This window comes from Ranitomeya imitator, chromosome 6 (genome assembly GCF_032444005.1).
Source record: "Ranitomeya imitator isolate aRanImi1 chromosome 6, aRanImi1.pri, whole genome shotgun sequence".
NCBI classification, from domain to species: Eukaryota; Metazoa; Chordata; class Amphibia; order Anura; family Dendrobatidae; genus Ranitomeya; species Ranitomeya imitator.
Window position 1 is genome coordinate 123,045,127 of NC_091287.1, and position 21,311 is coordinate 123,066,437.

Sequence of the window (21,311 nt, forward strand, 5' to 3'; positions counted from 1 at the left end):
CTATGAAAAATTACAGTAAAAAAGAAGGTACTCCGAACACAGATTACAGATACCTGAGCCCAACATCCAACGTCAAGGCATTCTTCATTGTTGGGCCCCTGTCAGAGTGCAACTTAATCTTTCTTATATTACATAACATATTATATTACTCCAGTATGCCCCATTTGTGACTATATGTTTATTTTATTCTAAGATCTGTAAATTAAAATGTACTTTGTCCATGGGATAACACCTTTTAAAGGGAAGGTGCCACCAGTTTTCTTGTAGCTTGTTTTTTTGTGAAGTAAAGCTTAAAATAGTAAATAAAATGTATTAATGCAATGTTTGCACTGTTTGCAAACATTTCTATATGAAAAATATTATATATTTTATTACAAATATATATATTTACCACTAGGGGGAGCATTTTCCGTTTTAGACCTCAAGCAGCTATAGTGAGACTTACCAGCTTTACTGTTAGCTGGAAAATTGGGGCAGTAACTGCTGGCATCACCATGTCCCTCCTCTTTTGGGTGGTCTAGTATCCCTGGGGCAGAATGAAGAGTAGCATCACAGGGCAGTGCCATTTTGTGTGTGACTGCCCCGTGACCTACTATCACCAGCAGTCACTGCATCAGAAGAACAGCTTGTTTACAGAGGAGCAGAAGACATTGGACTCAGCAGCATCATGGACCTGAGGAATAGTGAAGACATGTGGTGCATATGGAGCAGCATTGTCTGAGCAGAGCTGTCTGTGACTCATCAATCAGTAAGATAACTAAGAGATCCAGGTCTGCAGTGAATGGCCAGGCATTGTGGACGGAGGGGAGAGATACATTGGTATGGCTGAGAGAGACTGATGGGAGAGAGCGAGACATGTAGAATGAAGAGTGAGACACATATGGAGCATGATGGGGAGAGATACACATGAAATAGCAGGGGTGAGACACATATGGAGTGTGATGGGGAAAGAGACGTAGTATGATGAGTGAGACATATGGAGTGTGATAGAGAGATACACATGGAATAGCAGGGGTGAGACACTTGGAGCGTGATGGGGAAAGAGAAGTAGTATGATGGGTGAGACACATGGAGCGTGATGGAGAGAGATGGACATGGAATAGCAGGGGTGAGACACTTGGGCTATATGCACACTTTGCAAATTTTGATGGTTTTCCGCAGTGTTTTTGGATGTGCGGAATTGCATCAAATCCACAGTGTAGTGCACAACCAATGTTAGTCAATGGGAAATTGAGAATTATTGTGCACATGTTGCAGAAAAATAGGTTCGGATTTGCAGGGTTTTATTTTCCGCAGCATGTCAATTCTTTTTGTGGATCTACAGCCTTTCTGCACCCTTTGACTACCATTGAGTTAGGCAAATCCGCTGCAAAGCTGCAAGTTTAAAAATCTGTGGTTTTGCTGCGGAGTTGCGTGCGATAAATGCTGCAGATAGGGAGGAGGAAGAGTGTGTGTGGAGACTTGTGTGTGCGGAGACTGTGAATATGTGCGTGTCTGTGTGCGGGTATCTGTGAGTATCTCCGTGTACGTGGGTGTGCGGGAGCAGGGAGTATATTTCTGGTTTATTTTCATTTATTTTTTTCAGGAGATTGAGGGTGTTGCATGGATTAGCTGAATAATAAAGATGGGAAACTGTGTGGTGTTTTATTTCATTAAAATACTTTATTCTGGCTGTGTGTGTGTTTATTTAACCCCTTAGCAACTATAGGATTAGTAATGGATAGGTGTCTTATTGACGCCTCTCCATTACTAAGCCGGCTTGATGTCACCTTACAATACAAAGGTGACATCAACCCCACAAATATTACTCCATATGTCACCGTTATAGTGGGAAGAGAGAGGCTAAGTGCTGGAATTGGCGCATCTTAGAGATGCGCCATTTCAGGGGTGGATTTGAGCTGGTGTTTGTAGCTGGGGAAAGGGGGGGCAGTATCCATGGCCCCTTCTTAGGCTATTAATATCAGCCTGCAGCTGCCTGCATAGCCTTTTCTGGTTATTAATTATAGGGGAACCCCACATCGCTTTTTGGGGGGGTCCGCCTATTTTAATAGCCAGTAATGGCTAAATATACAGCTGCGGGCTGATATTCATAACCTGGGAAGCGAGAGAGACCCATGGGAAGAGAGACATGCATGGGGGAGAGGAGGGAGAGCGACCCATGAGGAGTGAGATATGCAGGGGGGAGAGGAGGGAGAGTGACCCATGGGGAGAGAGACATGCAGGGGGAGGAGTGCATAGGAGCGAGAGCGGCCCATGGGGCGTGAGACATGCAGAGGGGAGAGGATGGAGAGCAACCCATGGAGAGAGAGACATGAAGGGGGAGAGGAGTGCATAGGAGCGAGAGCGACCCATGGGAGAGAGACATGCAGGGGGGAGAGGAGGGAGAGGGACCCATGGGGACAGAGACATACAGGGGGAGGAGTGCATAGGAGCGAGAGCGATCCATGGGGCGTGAGACATGCAGAGGGGAGAGGATGGAGAGCGACCCATGGAGAGAGAGACATGAAGGAGGAGAGGAGTGCATAGGAGCGAGATTGACCAATGGGGAGAGAGACATGCAGGGGGAGAGGAGGCAGAGCGACCCATGGGGAGAGAGACATGCAGGGGGAGAGGAGTGCATAGGAGCGAGAGCGAACCATGGGGCGTGAGACATGCAGAGGGGAGAGGATGGAGAGCGACCCATGGAGAGAGAGACATGAAGGGGGAGAGGAGTGCATAGGAGCGAGAGCAACCAATGGGGAGAGAGACATGCAGGGGGAGAGGAGTGCATAGGAGCGAGAGCGACCCATGGGGCATGAGACATGCAGAGGGGAGAGGATGGAGAGTGACCCAATGGGAGAGAGACATGCAGGGGGAGAGGAGTGCATAGGAGCGAGAGCGAATAGGCACAGGGGGATGGAGAGCACACATGGGGAGAGACAGTCACCTCCAGGGTCACAGACGGAGATATAGGGGAGAGGATGGAGAGCAACCCATGGAGAGAGAGACATGAAGGGGGAGAGGAGTGCATAGGAGCGAGAGCGACCCATGGGAGAGAGACATGCAGGGGGAGAGGAGGGAGAGGGACCCATGGGGACAGAGACATACAGGGGGAGGAGTGCATAGGAGCGAGAGCGATCCATGGGGCGTGAGACATGCAGAGGGGAGAGGATGGAGAGCGACCCATGGAGAGAGAGACATGAAGGAGGAGAGGAGTGCATAGGAGCGAGATTGACCAATGGGGAGAGAGACATGCAGGGGGAGAGGAGGCAGGGCGACCCATGGGGAGAGAGACATGCAGGGGGAGAGGAGTGCATAGGAGCGAGAGCGAACCATGGGGCGTGAGACATGCAGAGGGGAGAGGATGGAGAGCGACCCATGGAGAGAGAGACATGAAGGGGGAGAGGAGTGCATAGGAGCGAGAGCGACCAATGGGAAGAGAGACATGCAGGGGGAGAGGAGGGAGAGTGACCCATGGGGAGAGGGACATGCAGGGGAGAGGAGTGCATAGAAGTGAGAGCGACCAATGGGGAGAGAAACATGCAGGGGGAGAGGAGTGCATAGGAGCGAGAGCGACCCATGGGGCGTGAGACATGCAGAGGGGAGAGGATGGAGAGTGACCCAATGGGAGAGAGACATGCAGGGGGAGAGGAGTGCATAGGAGCGAGAGCGAATAGGCACAGGGGGATGGAGAGCACACATGGGGAGAGACAGTCACCTCCAGGGTCACAGACGGAGATATATGGGGGAAGAAACAGGGTGACTGCAGCACAGAGTGTTTCAGGAGAGCAGTGTGCTGGTCTATGGGGGGTCATAGAGGAGCTATATGGGGGAAGGAGCAGGGTGACAGGAGCACTGAGTATTTAAGGAGAGCAGTGTGCTGAACTATGGGAGATCACAGAGGAGATATATGGGGGAAGGCTATATGATCCCTGCTGTGGGCATGCTACTTCTCTCCCATTTTGTGAAGAACATTCTTGCAGTCCCCTCTTCCCCCACCTTAATCACTGTCCTGCTCTTTCTCTCCCCTTCTAGGTGTCAGCACCCACTCTCTGAGTGCAGCTTACTGCAGATCACTGGGACTGTGTGTGAGTGTGGAGGTGGAGACAGGGCAGGGGAAGGACACAGGGCAGCATGTGAGGAGCAGAGGATATCTGCCCAGGATGCACAGTGCAGGGCCTGGAGTACAGAACAGAGGAGCACGGAGGTAAATCACCCGCACTCCCCACTCTCCATCCTCCGGCTACAGTTGTATGTTGTATTTGCTAACAAGAGGGAAAAAAGTCCCAGAAGAACCCCTTTAAATGCAATGGATACCATTGACAGAAAAAACTGTGCTACTGGTTACCTTTAGTTAATATATAAAATTAATATGCTTCAATCTGCAATTTTCATTCCTACATTCATTTTCAGGTTTTCAGATTACTGAGCTGCAGTTGGCAACCTGATTCAAGCTCAAGTTTTTCTCTTGTGGGAGTGACTCTTTCAGCAATACAGGCTGGATGTGAGCTCTCTATATTAGAACTGCTCCAATACTGTAATTTCCTCTCCATATGCTTTCCTCCTTGTCTATCGTCTGTCTTGTCTACTCTCCAGAAACCCCAGATTTTTTTCTCCCCCTTTCTTCACTAATAATAGGGAGTGGGGCAACAAAGAGAACCAGCAGAATCAGGAAGTCGGATAGATTTGTAACATTCAGCACTCAGTCAGATAAAAGACACACAGACACTCTGCCGTAGCAAAATCGTAAAACATTTTTAATGAAGATTATTTAGAAAATGTCTTAACTTTACATTTAGCTGTAAAACCAGTGATCCAAAGACAAAGTAATTTCCATCCTAAATCCCTAATCTATTATTAGTGCAATAATCTAAACTATTTTCTAATATACTTGCATTGAAAATTCCCTACTGTTCCATTACTATGCTATCTAACAGCTATTCTATTTTTTTCCCCTACTTCCTGTGTGATGATGATACGTTTGAGAATCCCATTGCATGCTGGGATAGTCAACAAAGCGTTATCAGGGGGCAGAGGCTGCAATCCCTGCTACAGCGTCTGTCCCCTCCCTGAAATGATGCGTCATCAGTGACACTAGTTTCAGGGGGCTGGGTTAGTCCGATGTGCACGATGACAGCTCACGCTCTGTTACCATCTCAGATCAGCAGTAATGAGATAGCAACAGAGCACTATCACAACCCCCGCAGTGTAGAGGCCAGTGACATCACTTGCGTGGGCAGTGCTGGTCTCTTGTTATTTAAAGAGCCTTTTATGCAGGATAATTATTACCGACATTAACATTTGTATAAATGTCCATTCCCAATCATTGGCCAGTGTAACCCTTTCCAACGTGCAAACGATTAACAGTAATTTGTCATTTGATTGCATCTTTTTGCAGGCATATACAGTGAAGGAAATAAGTATTTGATCCCTTGCTGATTTTGTAAGTTTGCCCACTGACAAAGACATGAACAGTCTATAATTTTAAGGGTAGGTTAATTTTAACATTAAGAGACAGAATATCAAAAATAAAATCCAGAAGATCACATTGTATAAATTATATACATTTATTTGCATTTTGCAGTGAGAAATAAGTATTTGATCCCTCTGGCAAAAAAAGACTTAATACTTGGTGGCAAAACCCTTGTTGGCAAGCACAGCAGTCAGACTTTTTTTTGTAGTGGGTGATGAGGTTTGCGCACATGTCAGGAGGAATTTTGGTCCACTCCTCTTTGCAGATCGTCTCTAAATAATTAAGATTTTGAGGCTGTCACTTGGCAACTCGGAGCTTCAACTCCCTCCATAAGTGTTCTATGGGATTAAGGTCTGGAGACTGGCTAGGCCACTCCATGACCTTAATGTGCTTCTTTTTGAGCCAATCCTTTGTTGCCTTGGCTGTATGTTTTGCGTCATTGTCTTGCTGGAAGACTCAGACATGACCCAATTATAATGTCCTGGCAGAGGGAAGGAGGTTGTCACTCAGGATTTAGCGGTACATGGCTCCATCCATTCTCCCATTGAAGCGGTGAAGTAGTTCTGTGCCCATAGCAGAGAAACACCCCCAAAACATGTTTCCACCTGTAGATCAAAGGCAGCATTCCTCTTCCTCCAAACACAACGAGTCGAGTTAATGCCAAAGACCTCAATTTTTGTCTCATCTGCCCACAGCACCTTCTCCCAATCACTCACAGAATCATCCAGGTGTTCATTGGCAAACTTCAGACGGGCCTGCACATGTGCCTTCTTGAGCAGGGGTGACCTTGTGGGCACTGCAGGATTTTAAACCTTTACGGAGCAATGTGTTTCCAATGGTTTTATTGCTGACTGTGGTTCCAACTGCCTTGAGATCATTAACAAGTTCCCCCAGTGTAGTTTTAGGCTGATCTCTCACCTTCTCATTTCTATGACTAATTTCTAACATTTAATAGGTCATCGTATTTCTACACATTGACTTTTAGAATACAATATCTGTATCGATATATTTTGTAACTTCTTATGAAAACACATTCAACCTGTTCTTTTTTTGGTACAACAAATTACCACAGCATTATTGTTGAACAAGAATGATGAACCTGTACAAACAGGCAATAGTATTAGATATTTCCTGTTCCAAACACCTAATCTATATATATAATTGCCTAAGGGTTTTTCCGTCTGTCTGTCTGTCTGTCTGTCCTGGAAATCCCGGGTCTCTGATTGGTCGAGGCCGCACAGCATCGACGTAGAAATCCCGCATCTTTGATTGGTCGAGGCCGCCAGGCCTCGACCAATCAGCGACGGGCACAGCGACGATGATGTCATAAAGGACGTAGACATCCCGCGTCTCTGATTGGTCGAGGCCGCCAGGCCTCGACCAATCAGCAACGGGCACAGCGACGATGATGTCATAATGGTTGCCATGGCGACGATGATGTCATAAAGGTTGCCTCGACCAATCAGCGACGGGCACAATCTGCCGCGAATTCTGGAATCATCATTGTCCATATATTACAGGGACATGCATATTCTAGAATACCCGATGCGTTAGAATCGGGCCACAATCTAGTTGTATATATTTATCAAGCTTTAATTTCCGGGTTTTTCGGCCTGGAAGTGGCCTAGATATGAAACTTAACAAGACCCTAAAAAGAAGTAATATTTTGTTTGCTGATTCATAGGATTTAAACTTCTTCCTAACCATTGAAATATCCTCAAGTTTTTATAGTTTGAACCAAGTGCCAACAACTTATGTTTTAATTTACTTACACTTGATCAATGTCCCTTTCCAACATATAAATGAAAGGATTCTGCTATTAAAATGTTTCATGCTTAAAATCTGCCAGTTATCAGGAACAGAAGAGAAGAATATGAGAGAAGTTAATCAGACAAGGAGGCAGCTGTGCAGAGACAGAATGTAATTAAGGCTCTATCTGGAATTACACAATCACAGATTTATAAGAGCACTATAGCAATGAAATCCCATCAATCAGCTTGGAGTACGCAACCAATTTATTTATATAATAGTCTGATTTTGAAATGCATTTGTGACAGGTAGAAAAAAGCAAAGTCTGTTGTATCCAATCAAATAAAACATTTCTCATGACTAAGTCAGCTTGATATCATGAAAAGTCAAGCTTTAACTAAAGACGGATTTACCAACTAGATTAATGATTCCACTGAAAGACGTCTTGATCTAATCCTCATTTCATACTACATCAATCTCTGTTTTCTCTTTCTTTTTTTTAATTCAAGTGAATTTCCAGTATATAATCAGTAATCGGTGATCTTTACACAGATTCCCCAATATGTCAATTTTAAATTTAAATTCATAATATGCAAAAAGAAAAACCTTCACGTTCAGGACCTTCATGACCTTTACTTTCTTATGGACCAGTAAGGGATCATTCACACTCAGTGTTTGCAGTACATGTGCTGTCCATGTTTTTCACGTTCTGTGGAATGCCCGTCACGGCAGTGGGGTACTCGGTACCGGGTCCAGTACTTAAAGGGATGTGTCACGGTGGCAGCGAGACGGTCCGTGGCCCTGGGTGCCCATGTTAATGGGATGGTCTTTAAAGGGATTTGTAAAATAATAAATGTTTATGACGCCACCTGTGGTATTTGGTCAGAGGTGACCGACGCTGCTTAAAGGGGTCCTCTGGGGTGATGTTATGGAAGCCAGATGGCACAACTTCCCACAGGTGAAGTAGGTCCCCAGGCTCCCGGTGAACAGATGGAGGATGGTGAGTGGTGCAGTAAAGAGCGAAGGACACAGTTGTGCAGTCTTTTTACCTGGTTTACTGTTGGTAGCAGGTAGCCACAGTCCAGGGCACCAGATCACAGGACAGGCAGAGTCCGGCCAGCTTGGAAGTGAGTTCAGAGTCCAGCTTTATCAGGTGGAGTTAAAAGCCTTCCTTTTAGCGCTGTGTTGTTATAGTCCCTTACTGCCTATGGCTTTGCAGCAAGGTCCTCTCAGTTATCTCTGTACTTTGTGTAAGTGGGAGACAAACCCGTATAACAGGTGACTCAAGCCTTTTTACAGGGTCTCTATCACAACCTGGACTCTATGTGTCACTGTGTCTCCTGGGTGTTAGGGCGAACAGGTGATGTATAATCCAGCTGTCCTGCCGGTTTCTGCTATGTGTCTTAGGCTACTTTCACACTTGCGTCATTTGGCCTTCGTCGCAATGCGTTGTTTTGGAGACACATGTTCCATACGTCATGCACTGGATGCGTCGGTATTTGGCGGACCGTCGTAGCGAAAAAACGTTCAAGGGAACGTTTTTTTGTACGTCGGGTCCTGCATTTTGAACCGCAGGCGCGTCCGGAACTCCACCCCCTCCTCCCTGGGACTTCACAATGGGCAGCGGACGTGTTGAAACACTGCGTCCGCTGCCCACGTTGTGCAAAAAATCACCACTGTCTGTCGGTATGTTGCGCTGACGCTTTGTGACTGCCCCGTACCGACGGAAGAGTGAAAGAAGCTTTAGAGTCCCACAAAAGCCTCAGTCTTCTGGCTACCGGTGTCTGCGCTCAATCAGGGATGTAACATAGTAACATAGTAACATAGTTATTAAGGTTGAAGGAAGACTTTAAGTCCATCTAGTTCAACCCATAGCCTAACCTAACATGCCCCAACATGTTCATCCAGAGGAAGGCAAAAAAAAACATGTGGCAAAAAGTAAGCTCCACACTGGGAAAAAAATTCCTTCCCGACTGCACATACGGCAATCAGACTAGTTCCCTGGATCAACACCCTAACAAGTAATCTAGTATATATACCCTGTAACATTATACTTTTCAAGAAAGGCATCCAGTCCCCTCTTAAATTTAAGTAATGAATCACTCATTACAACATCATACGGCAGAGAGTTCCATAGTCTCACTGCTCTTACAGTAAAGAATCTGCGTCTGTTATTATGCTTATAAAATTATAGCCATAGGCACAGCTTATGACAGTGGTGCTCAAGTAGGCGCCCAAACCATATAGTGTAGAAGATAGACTTGGCACACACTTAGTGGGATGCAGTGAAAAAATTTTAATATGGAGAGTACATACAGTAGTTGACGTTTCGGTCAAGTATAGACCTTCATCAATGTACTACAACAGGAAAGAAAGCAATACATAAAATAAAATGAAAATAAAGTATTTACAATACAAATCCATAGGTGGGTCAAAAGGTAGGTGGGTCTATTCATGTAAATAGCAGTATCCGGTTACAAATGGTTATACAGAGAAACATTGTACTCGTACGAGAATAACCGTTTTTAGTCCAAACATCATAGAAAATCCTAGCGTGAGGATAGGAAACGTAGTACAGCTTAGTGAGGTCAGTGAATGTGATACTATATTAGTGGGACCGATGCACCATGTTAGATAAAATAAACAAGGACATACCCTCTCATCAATCACAAGTTGTAATGGGTCACTAGGGTAATAGTCAGGAGAAAACCTATAGCAACACACAGGGGGAACAATAAAGGAAGGACCACTTTTCATGAGTCCAGTCAAATAGTGCCCTATAGGTGAGTAGTGTCGTATAGGGGTCACATACCCTGCTTGCTGCAGTGGGTAGACAAGGAGGCCTAAACCGGCACTGTGGGGTTAAAGCAGTGATATTGTTGTTCGTATAAGCAGAGCGTACAGACGCGCTGTTGCTGGTGTGCGTCCAGGTAACTTACCAGGTGGCTGAGACTGTAGCGGACGCGGTATCCGCCGCTGGTCCAGAGAGTGAGGGAAGTGCTCAGAGGCAGCCTTAAAAGGCGCGCTGAATGGAGATCGCGCTGCCGGAGACGCCTACCCGGAAGTGACGCGAGGAGTCTGTGTGACATAGTGCGTTCCACTTGGAGAGAGGTGGGCGGAGTAGTGCATTCCACTTAGGGCATGCGCATCGAGGATGACGTGCTGCTAGAATTGTGAGCCTGTTTAGTGACGCTTCCCACTGGTTGAAAGTGAATGTGCCACTCTGAATAGGCGTGATGGTAATTCGCTGATTTCTATCCTTGTGACCGATGAATAAGTGAGAGAGGGGGTGCTGATCCTGGCCACAATAAATTAATATAAACGATTCTGTAAGAGAAATATTGAAATTAGTCCAATGAATTATATGAAGGCGCAAGTTTAACATTAGTAGCAAGATATGAGAGACACTTGGAAAACAATGGTTATATTACTTTAAGACATAAATGCTAGGATATCATAGTCTCTATTTAAATCCATGGGGGTTAGAGTCTGTAACTCATGTTTCCAATATGCTTCTCTCTTTTTGAGCAGGTTCACCCTATTGCCCCCTCTACGTAGCGGTGTAACCTGCTCTAACACCTGAAACTTGAGCTGTGCGACCGTATGTCCTTGCGTTATGAAGTGGTGTGGAATGGGCAACAATGTATTCTTGCACCTGATAGTGGATTTATGCATGGAGATTCGATCTTTTATGGATTGTGTTGTTTCTCCTATATAGCATAACCCACATGGACATTTTATCAGATAGACCACAAATGATGTATCGCAAGTGAAGTATCCTTTGATGTTGTATTGTTTCCCATTGTGGGGATGGTAAAAAGTGGAACCTCTCATGACATTGTTGCACTGTGTACACTGTAAACATGGAAATGTTCCATATTTATGGTTGGCGAGGAAGCGTTGTCTTTGCGTCAGGTGTGCTGTGCCTAAATCAGCCCTTACTAATTTGTCACGAATGTTGCGTGGCCTTCTGAAGCAGGGAATGAAAGGTTCCTTACATTCCTTAATCCCAGAATGAGCTGTGCCCAGGATATGCCAGTAGCGTCGTATGGACCTATGTAGGATATATGACAGGGGATGGTAGTTATGGACAAAGGGGATGCGATCTTTGGAACTAGCTCTGGTAGTGGAGGTGGTTTCTGATGTATTTAGAACATGGGGCGGATAACCTCTTTCTAAGAATTTGGAGCGCATCTCATCCAACCATTGTGTCTGTCTAGTTTTATCTGAGACTATCCTATGGACCCTTTTAAACTGAGATTTGGGAATAGAATTTTTCATTCTGTTGGAATGAAAGCTGTGATAGTGGAGAAGACTATTTCGGTCTGTGGGTTTAGTGAAAAGGTCTGTAGAAAGTTCCCCCTGGTCATTTTTGCAGACTAATGTGTCTAGGAAATTCACCTCTTTCAGATTATACGACATTGTGAAATCAAGACGAGGCCATGATGATTTTAGAAAGAGAAAGAAGGTTTTCAATGTTTCTTCAGGGCCATCCCAGATACAAAAGATATCGTCGATATACCTTTTCCACACTATAGCGTGTGTCTGGAATAGGTTATTGGTATAGATGGCACTCTTCTCAAAGTCCGCCATGTAGCAGTTAGCGTACGGAGGTGCTGCGTTACTGCCCATGGCGGTCCCACGTGTTTGTAAAAAGAATTGGTCTTCAAAGAGAAAAAAATTCTTAGTCAGAATGATAGAGAGTAAATCACAGCAGAGATTGATTTGTACTGGGTCCATATTAGAGGATGTGAGTAGTGTCCTAACCGAATTAATCCCCTCTAAGTGTGGTATCGATGTGTATAGGTCCTTGACATCAAATGTCACCAACAACGCTTCTTTAGGAATGATGGTGAGGTTCTGAATAAGTTGTAAGAATGTTCCTGTGTCAAGTAGGAAAGAAGGGGTTTGTTGGATCAGAGTTGTAAGGATCTTTTCTAAGAATTTTGAAATTGGTGATAAGATGGATTCTGTCGAGGCGACAATCGGTCTACCTGGTGGATTGTCCAAACTCTTATGGATCTTTGGCAAGATGTAAAAACTGGAGTGATGGGATTCTGTTTTGTTAGGTATTCGAATGTCTTTTGATCTAGAATGCCCTCCTCACAGTATTTCGTGAGGGTATATTTGATCAGTTCCTTGATTGTGTTGGTGGGATCCCTATCCAGGGGGGTATAGATGGATGTATCATGTAATTGGCGATAAGCCTCTTGGATATACTTAGCCTTATCCATAACCACTATCCCACCCCCTTTATCCGCTGGTTTAATGATTATCCCCTTATCGGTCTGTAGGGAATTTAGGGCTTGTTGATCAAGAGGGGTAAGATTCGAAGGAACTTTCAGCCTCCCTCTATCAAAATTCTGTCTTAGTTTGTGAAATGAGTTGTTCACAAATGAGATGAATGTCTCTAGTGCATGGGATCCTAATGGGGGTCTATAATAGCTTTTGTTTTTGAGTCCAAGACTCCCAGATGTCAAAAGTTTCCCCTCAGGGACCACGGGGGGTCGGGGAGTGATATCGGACTCAGAAAGGTGTACCTTTAGTCTGAGTAAGCGGTAAAACCTCTGTAGGTCCATCTCCAGGTTAAATGTGCTAAGCCTATAACTTGGACAAAAGGACAGGCCCTTTTGTAATACCTGATACTCTGCTACACTAAGAGATTTTGAAGATATATTTATTACAAGGGGGTTAATACCTGAGACCGGGTTATCCGCGTGAAGTCCGTATTTCTCTGAGTGTCTCTTTCGCCGGCGGGTCTTCTTCTTCTTTGTCTCCTCCCTTGTCCTAAAAAATGCCCCGTGGGGAGTAGTCTGTCGTGTCTCTCCTGATCTGATCCCGAAGTCGAGATGTCCGTAGTCGATCTGTAGTTGGAGCCTGAGGAGAAGGTTCCGGAGTTGGAGTTGTCTCGCCATTTGTAGACTCTTTTATTTTCGTAATCCTCTGCGTCCCTTATAAATTTGGTTCTCTTCCGTGCTTCAGTATCCCGTCGGTGTTGGTCAATAACCGTGTTGATTTTACCTTTGAGTTCGGCGAGTTCTTCAGCCGTGGAGGATGCAGTCAGTTGATTCTCGATGTTAGCAATCTGTTCTTTGCTGCGGGTGATCCCCAGATGCAGGTGTTCTAACGTAAGAGTCATAAGATCGAAAGAACATTTGTTTAGAATTTTTTCAAAACGAGAACAGAATTCGGGTGAGTCACTGAAAAGGGTTGGGTGTAAGGGGACCCTCAGTCCCCTAGGTATTCTCTGGACCTTAAGGTATTCTGTCAGGGTTGTGCAATGGAGTTCAAGATTCATGCAATGCCTTAATTCCCTTTCTAGGTCCCATCCCCTTGTCTCTCTAGGAGGAACTCTAAAGAAATCAGTGGATGCCGTGGACTGTGCTATGATGCTGGACGTTTCTTCTGCATTGTATGAGAAGGTGAGTGATGTCATGGCCCAGAAAAGCGTGCTCTACGTAAGGGTAGTAGCGGTATAAAATTATAGCCGTAGGCACAGCTTATGACAGTGGTGCTCAAGTAGGCGCCCAAACCATATAGTGTAGAAGATAGACTCGGCACACACTTAGTGGGATGCAGTGAAAAATTTTTAATATGGAGAGTACATACAGTAGTTGACGTTTCGGTCAAGTATAGACCTTCATCAATGTACTATAACAGGAAAGAAAGCAATACATAAAATAAAATGAAAATAAAGTATTTACAATACAAATCCATAGGTGGATCAAAAGGTAGGCGGGTCTATTCATGTAAATAGCAGTATCCGGTTACAAATGGTTATACAGAGAAACATTGTACTCGTACGAGAATAACCGTTTTTAGTCCAAGCATCATAGAAAATCCTAGCGTGAGGATAGGAAACTTAGTACAGCTTAGTGAGGTCAGTGAATGTGATACTATATTAGTGGGACCGATGCACCATGTTAGATAAAATAAACAAGGACATACCCTCTCATCACAAGTTGTAATGGGTCACTAGGGTAATAGTCAGGAGAAAACCTATAGCAACACACAGGGGGAACAATAAAGGAAGGACCACTTTTCATGGGTCCGGTCAAATAGTGCCCTATAGGTGAGTAGTGTCGTATAGGGGTTACATACCCTGCTTGCTGCAGTGGGTAGACTGTTATGACCTGGTGGTCAGGACAATAATGGACCTGGTGGTTAAGAGCACACGGAATGACCTGATAGTTACTGATAATAAGGACGAGCTCTGGGACGTGGGAACTCTGCTGACCGCAATCCCTAAACCTATCAAACACACTAGAAATAGCCGTGGATTGCGCCTAACGCTCCCTATGCAACTCGGCACAGCCTAAGAAACTAGCTAGCCCTGAAGATAGAAAAATAAAGCCTACCTTGCCTCAGAGAAATTCCCCAAAGGAAAAGGCAGCCCCCCACATATAATGACTGTGATCTGTCAAGACCACCACGCGATGCTTGGTTCCTTCCAGCCAATGATGCCACTCCTCGAATGCCCACTTCATGGCCAACAATTCATGATTACCAACATCATAGTTACGCTCAGCAGGCGAAAACTTTCTAGAAAAGAAAGCACATGGCTTCATCACCGAGCCATCAGAACTTCTCTGCGACAAAACAGCCCCTGCTCCAATCTCAGAAGCATCAACCTCAACCTGAAACGGAAGCGAAACATCTGGCTGGCACAACACAGGGGCAGAAGAAAAACGACGCTTCAACTCCTGAAAAGCCTCTACAGCCGCAGAAGACCAATTGACCACATCAGCACCCTTATTGGTCAAATCAGTCACCGGTTTAGCAACAGTAGAAAAATTAGCGATGAAGCGCCAATAAAAATTAGCAAAGCCCAGGAACTTTTGCAGGCTCTTCACAGATGTCGGCTGAGTCCAATCGTAAATGGCCTGGACTTTAACAGGGTCCATCTCGATAGTAGAAGGGGAAAAAATGAACCCCAAAAATGAAACCTTCTGAACTCCAAAGAGACACTTTGACCCCTTCACAAACAAGGAATTCGCACGAAGGACCTGGAACACCATTCTGACCTGCTTCACATGAGACTCCCAATCATCCGAAAAGACCAAAATATTATCCAAATACACAATCAGGAATTTATCCAGGTACTCTCGGAAGATGTCATGCATAAAGGACTGAAATACTGATGGAGCATTGGAAAGCCCGAATGGCATAACCAGGTACTCAAAATGGCCCTCGGGCGTATTAAATGCTGTTTTCCATTCATCGCCTTGTTTAATACGCACAAGATTATACGCCCCTCGAAGATCTATCTTGGTGAACCAACTAGCCCCTTTAATACGAGCAAACAAATCAGACAGCAACGGCAAAGGATACTGAAATTTGACAGTAATTTTATTAAGAAGGCGGTAATCAATACAAGGTCTCAAAGAACCATCCTTCTTGGCCACAAAAAAGAACCCTGCTCCTAACGGTGATGACGATGGGCGAATATGGCCTTTCTCCAAGGATTCCTTTATATAACTCCGCATAGCGGCGTGTTCTGGCACAGATAAATTGAACAATCGGCCCTTAGGAAACTTACTACCAGGAATCAAATTAAATGCACAATCGCAATCCCTATGAGGAGGTAGGGCACTGGCTTTGGGCTCATCAAATACATCCCGATAATCCGACAAAAACTCTGGAACTTCAGAAGGAGTGGAAGACGAAATAGACAAAAATGGAACATCACCATGTACCCCCTGGCAACCCCAGCTGGACACAGACATAGATTTCCAGTCCAATACTGGATTATGAACCTGTAGCCATGGCAACCCCAAAACGACCACATCATGCAGATTATGCAACACCAGAAAGCGGATATCCTCCTGATGTGCAGGAGCCATTCACATGGTCAATTGGGTCCAATACTGAGGCTTATTCTTGGCCAAAGGCGTAGCATCAATTCCTCTCAATGGAATAGGATACTGCAAGGGCTCCAAGAAAAACCACAGAGCCTAGCATACTCCAAGTCCATCAAATTCAGGGCAGCGCCTGAATCCACAAATGCCATAACAGAATTGGATGACAAAGAGCAAATCAGAGTAACAGACAATAGAAATTTAGACTGTACCGTACCAATGGTGGCAGACCTAGCGAACCGCTTAGTGCGCTTAGGACAATCGGAGATAGCATGAGTGGAATCACCACAGTAAAAACATAGCCCATTCCGACGTCTGTGTTCTTGCCGTTCAGCTCTGGTCAAAGTCCTATCACATTGCATAGGCTCGGGCCCATGCTCAGATAGTACCGCCAAATGGTGCACAGCTTTACGCTCACGCAAGCGTCGATCGATCTGAATGGCCAAGGACATAGACTCATTCAGACCAGCAGGCATGAGAAACCCCACCATGACATCCTTAAGGGCTTCAGAGAGACCCTTTCTGAAGATTGCTGCCAGGGCACATTCATTCCACTGAGTGAGCACAGACCACTTTCTAAACTTCTGACAATATATCTCCGCTTCATCCTGACCCTGACACAGAGCCAGCAAGATTTTCTCTGCCTGATCCACTGAATTAGGTTCGTCATAAAGCAATCCAAGCGCCAGGAAAAACGCATCAACATCACGCAATGCCGGATCTCCTGGCACAAGGGAAAATGCCCAGTCTTGAGGGTCACCACGTAACAAAGAAATAATGATCTTTTCTTGTTGAACAGGGTCACCTGAGGAGCGAGGTTTCAAGGCAAGAAACAATTTACAATTATTTTTGAAATTCAAGAACTTAGATCTATCACCAAAAAACAAATCAGGAATTGGAATCCTAGGCTCTGACATCGGATTCTGAACCACAAAATCTTGAATGTTTTGTATCCTTGTAGTGAGATTATCCATCCAAGAGGACAGACCTTGAATGTCCATGTTAACACCAGTGTCCTGAACCACCCAAAGGAAAAGGGGAAAATAGAGACAAAACACACTGCAAAGAAAAAAAATGGTCTCAGAACTTCTCTTATCCCTCTATTGAGATGCATTAGTACTTTGGGCCACCTGTACTGTTATGACCTGGTGGTCAGGACAATAATGGACCTGGTGGTTAAGAGCACACGGAATGACCTGATAGTTACTGATAATAAGGACGAGCTCTGGGACGTGGGAACTCTGCTGACCGCAATCCCTAAACCTATCAAACACACTAGAAATAGCCGTGGATTGCGCTCCCTATGCAACTCGGCACAGCCTAAGAAGCTAGCTAGCCCTGAAGATAGAAAAATAAAGCCTACCTTGCCTCAGAGAAATTCCCCAAAGGAAAAGGCAGCCCCCCACATATAATGACTGTGAGTAAAGGTGAAAATACAAACACAGAGATGAAATAGATTTAGCAAAGTGAGGCCCGACTTACTGAACAGACCGAGGAAAGGAAAGGTTACTTTGCGGTCAGCACAAAAACCTACAAAAAGACCACGCAGAGGGCGCAAAAAGACCCTCCGCACCGACTCACGGTGCGGAGGCGCTCCCTCTGAGTCCCAGAGCTTCCAGCAAGCAAGACAACAAATAAATAGCAAGCTGGACAGAAAAATAGCAAACCAAAGAAATACAAGCTGGAACTTAGCTTCTGATGGGAAGACAGGTCACAAGAACGATCCAGGAGTGAACTAGACCAATACTGGAACATTGACAGGTGGCATGGAGCAAAGATCTAAGTGGAGTTAAATAGAGCAGCAGCTAACGAATTAACCTCGTCACCTGTAAAACTCAGAAACACCCACCAGAGGAAGTCCATGGACAGAACCAGCCGAAGTACCATTCATGACCACAGGAGGGAGCCCGACAACAGAATTCACAACAGTAGACAAGGAGGCCTAAACCGGCACTGTGGGGTTAAAGCAGTGATATTTTTGTTCGTATAAGCAGAGCGTACAGACGCGGTGATGCTAGTGTGCGTCCAGGTAACTTACCAGGTGGCTGAGACTGTAACGGAAGCAGTATCCGCCGCTGGTCCAGAGAGTGAGGGAAGTGCTCAGAGGCATCCTTAAAAGGTGCGCTGAATGGAGATCGCGCTGCCGGAGACGCCTACCCGGAAGTGACGCTTTGGAAACTCTCAGCAGGTTTTTTTTGTTTTGCTTACAAGAAAAACTTAAGACACACCGATCATAAAAAAAGACAATCAGGCCAAAAAGAGATGAAAACAGTATCACACACGGATGAAAAAATGATAACACAAAATGAAGTTTGAGTTCTACCGACATGAACACTTGATACTCTGTTCTTCGTATACGGTAATTGCATTTATGTATGTAATCACAAAAACTGAACCCTAATGTCAAGTGATGGGCTCCAAGGTCAGCTCCTGCCGGCATGTGTGGCCTAGTTTTGTGTCAGAGCCTTGGGCAGCTGGAACATCATCTTGTACACAGCCCACTGTTTGAAAGCGTTTCTAAAACATTTCAGTGTAGACTTTTTTTCACGAAATTGTATTTAAAGGGAACCTGTCAGCAGGATTGTACACAGTAACCTACAGACAGTGTCAGATCGGCGCTGTTACACTGATTACAATTATACCTTGGGTGATGAAATCCATCTTGTGATTGTTATTTCGTCTTTATTTTCAGTTTTGAGTTAATGCTATGCCCGTTCCCCGGGGGCGGCCTGTGGGGGGTCTTCATGTGGTGCTCTGATTAGATATTCATGTGGCCTCCCCCTAGTTTGCATATTGAAAATCTGTACATAATGAAGAAAAAAAGCAAAAACCCTTCTGCAGGCAGGTGCGCAGTAGCAGCTATCGGTGTGTATAGAGTTAATCCGATAGCTGATATTGTGCAGGCGCCGGAGGTGCCATCTTGCTTGAGAAGAAAAAAAAATTCCTCCTCCTCCAAGATGACACCTTTTTTTTTACTGTATTTTTCTTAGCAATTTTGCAGATGAGTATTTCATATATAGATTTTTTATTGCTTTTTTCCCTTTTTCCCCATTTTCTATGGCAGTAATGCAGTTTCATTGTTCTAGAGTTATCATTCTTGGTAAATCCTGGTGCAACCTTTATCGTTTTTCAAGCTATATGCTTTTTTTTGTTGGCCCCTCTTCATACTAGTTTGGATATGCTGTTTTTTTTCTCTATTTGTATAACTTTTTTAAGTTTCCAGCCATATAGCTGTATGACGACTTGGTTTTTGAGGGAATAGCTATACTTTTGAATTACACCAAGTATTTATTTTGCTACATAGTGTATTAGAAGACAAAAAAAATCCAAGTGCGGTGAAATTGCAAACAATTGCAATTCTACAATGTTTGCTTGTTTTTTTTTACCATGTTCATGACCGCGTATGCCGAATACGGTTTTCCTTCGATCATAAACCTAAATACCAACAAACCCCGACATACTGTCCCCAACCCATTCCTTAAATAAAACACAACCATTTATGTTCTTTGGATAATTTTGGCCACAGCGGCCAACTTTTATTAACAAAACAATAACATAAACAGTAATACAATCAGTATATATATATATATAAATACGAGGGGAGGGTTCTTGGAGCTAAAAAGATCTGGCAAAACCCCAAAATGAAGATCGACCACCATGTTACCCTCAGCCGTACATCACCAGTTCGTGGGCACCGTACATCCCGTGCCGGGAAGAGAAACCACCAAAAGCTCCCAGGGTAAAACCCCGTCCAGAGCCCATACCAAATGCCAGATCAAACCCCACACCATTTTCAATTGCCTGTAATTATGTTACAGTTCCTTCCCCCTACCAATCAGCGTCAACTCCAAGAACCCCCACCCCCCCCACCAACACCGCCACTGTGACAATAACACGAATAAAGATATGTAAAATTAGACCCAACACTCTTTCCTTCATATGTATACACATATAGAACTCCCCTTTTCTTTTTTTTAACAACACATCTATCTATCTATCTATCTACATATATATATATATATATATATATATATATATATATATATATATATAAATATATATATATATATACATATATATATATACATATATATATATATATATATATATATACACACATACAGTGGGGCAAAAAAGTATTTAGTCAGTCAGCAATAGTGCAAGTTCCACCACTTAAAAAGATGAGAGGCGTCTGTAATTTACATCATAGGTAGACCTCAACTATGGGAGACAAACTGAGAAAAAAAAATCCAGAAAATCACATTGTCTGTTTTTTTTTATCATTTTTTTGCATATTATGGTGGAAAATAAGTATTTGGTCAGAAACAAACAATCAAGATTTCTGGCTCTCACAGACCTGTAACTTCTTCTTTAAGAGTCTCCTCTTTCCTCCACTCATTACCTGTAGTAATGGCACCTGTTTAACCCCTTTACCCCCAAGGGTGGTTTGCACGTTAATGACCGGGCCAATTTTTACAATTCTGACCACTGTCCCTTTATGAGGTTATAACTCTGGAACGCTTCAATGGATCCTGGTGATTCTGACATTGTTTTCTCGTGACATATTGTACTTCATGACAATGGTAAAAATTATTTGATAGTACCTGCGTTTATTTGTGAAAAAAACGGAAATTTGGCGAAAATTATGAAAATTTCGCAATTTTCCAACTTTGAATTTTTATGCAATTAAATCACAGAGATATGTCACACAAAATACTTAATAAATAACATTTCCCACATGTCTACTTTACATCAGCACAATTTTGGAAACAAAATTTTTTTTTGTTAGGGAGTTATAAGGGTTAAAAGTTGACCAGCAATTTCTCATTTCTACAACACCATTTTATTTTAGGGACCACATCTCATTTGAAGTCATTTTGAGGGGTCTATATGATAGAAAATACCCAAGTGTGACACCATTCTAAAAACTACACCCCTCAAGGTGCTCAAAACCATATTCAAGAAGTTTATTAACCCTTCTGGTGCTTCACAGGAATTTTTTGAATGTTTAAATAAAAATGAACATTTAACTTTTTTTCACAAAAAATTTAATTCAGCTCCAATTTGTTTTATTTTACCAAGGGTAACAGGAGAAAATGGACCCCAAACATTGTTGTACAATTTGTCCTGAGTATGCCAATACCCCACATGTGGGGGTAAACCACTGTTTGGGCGCATGGCAGAGCTCGGAAGCGAAGGAGTGCCATTTGACTTTCAATGCAAAATTGACTGGAATTGAGATGGGACGCCAT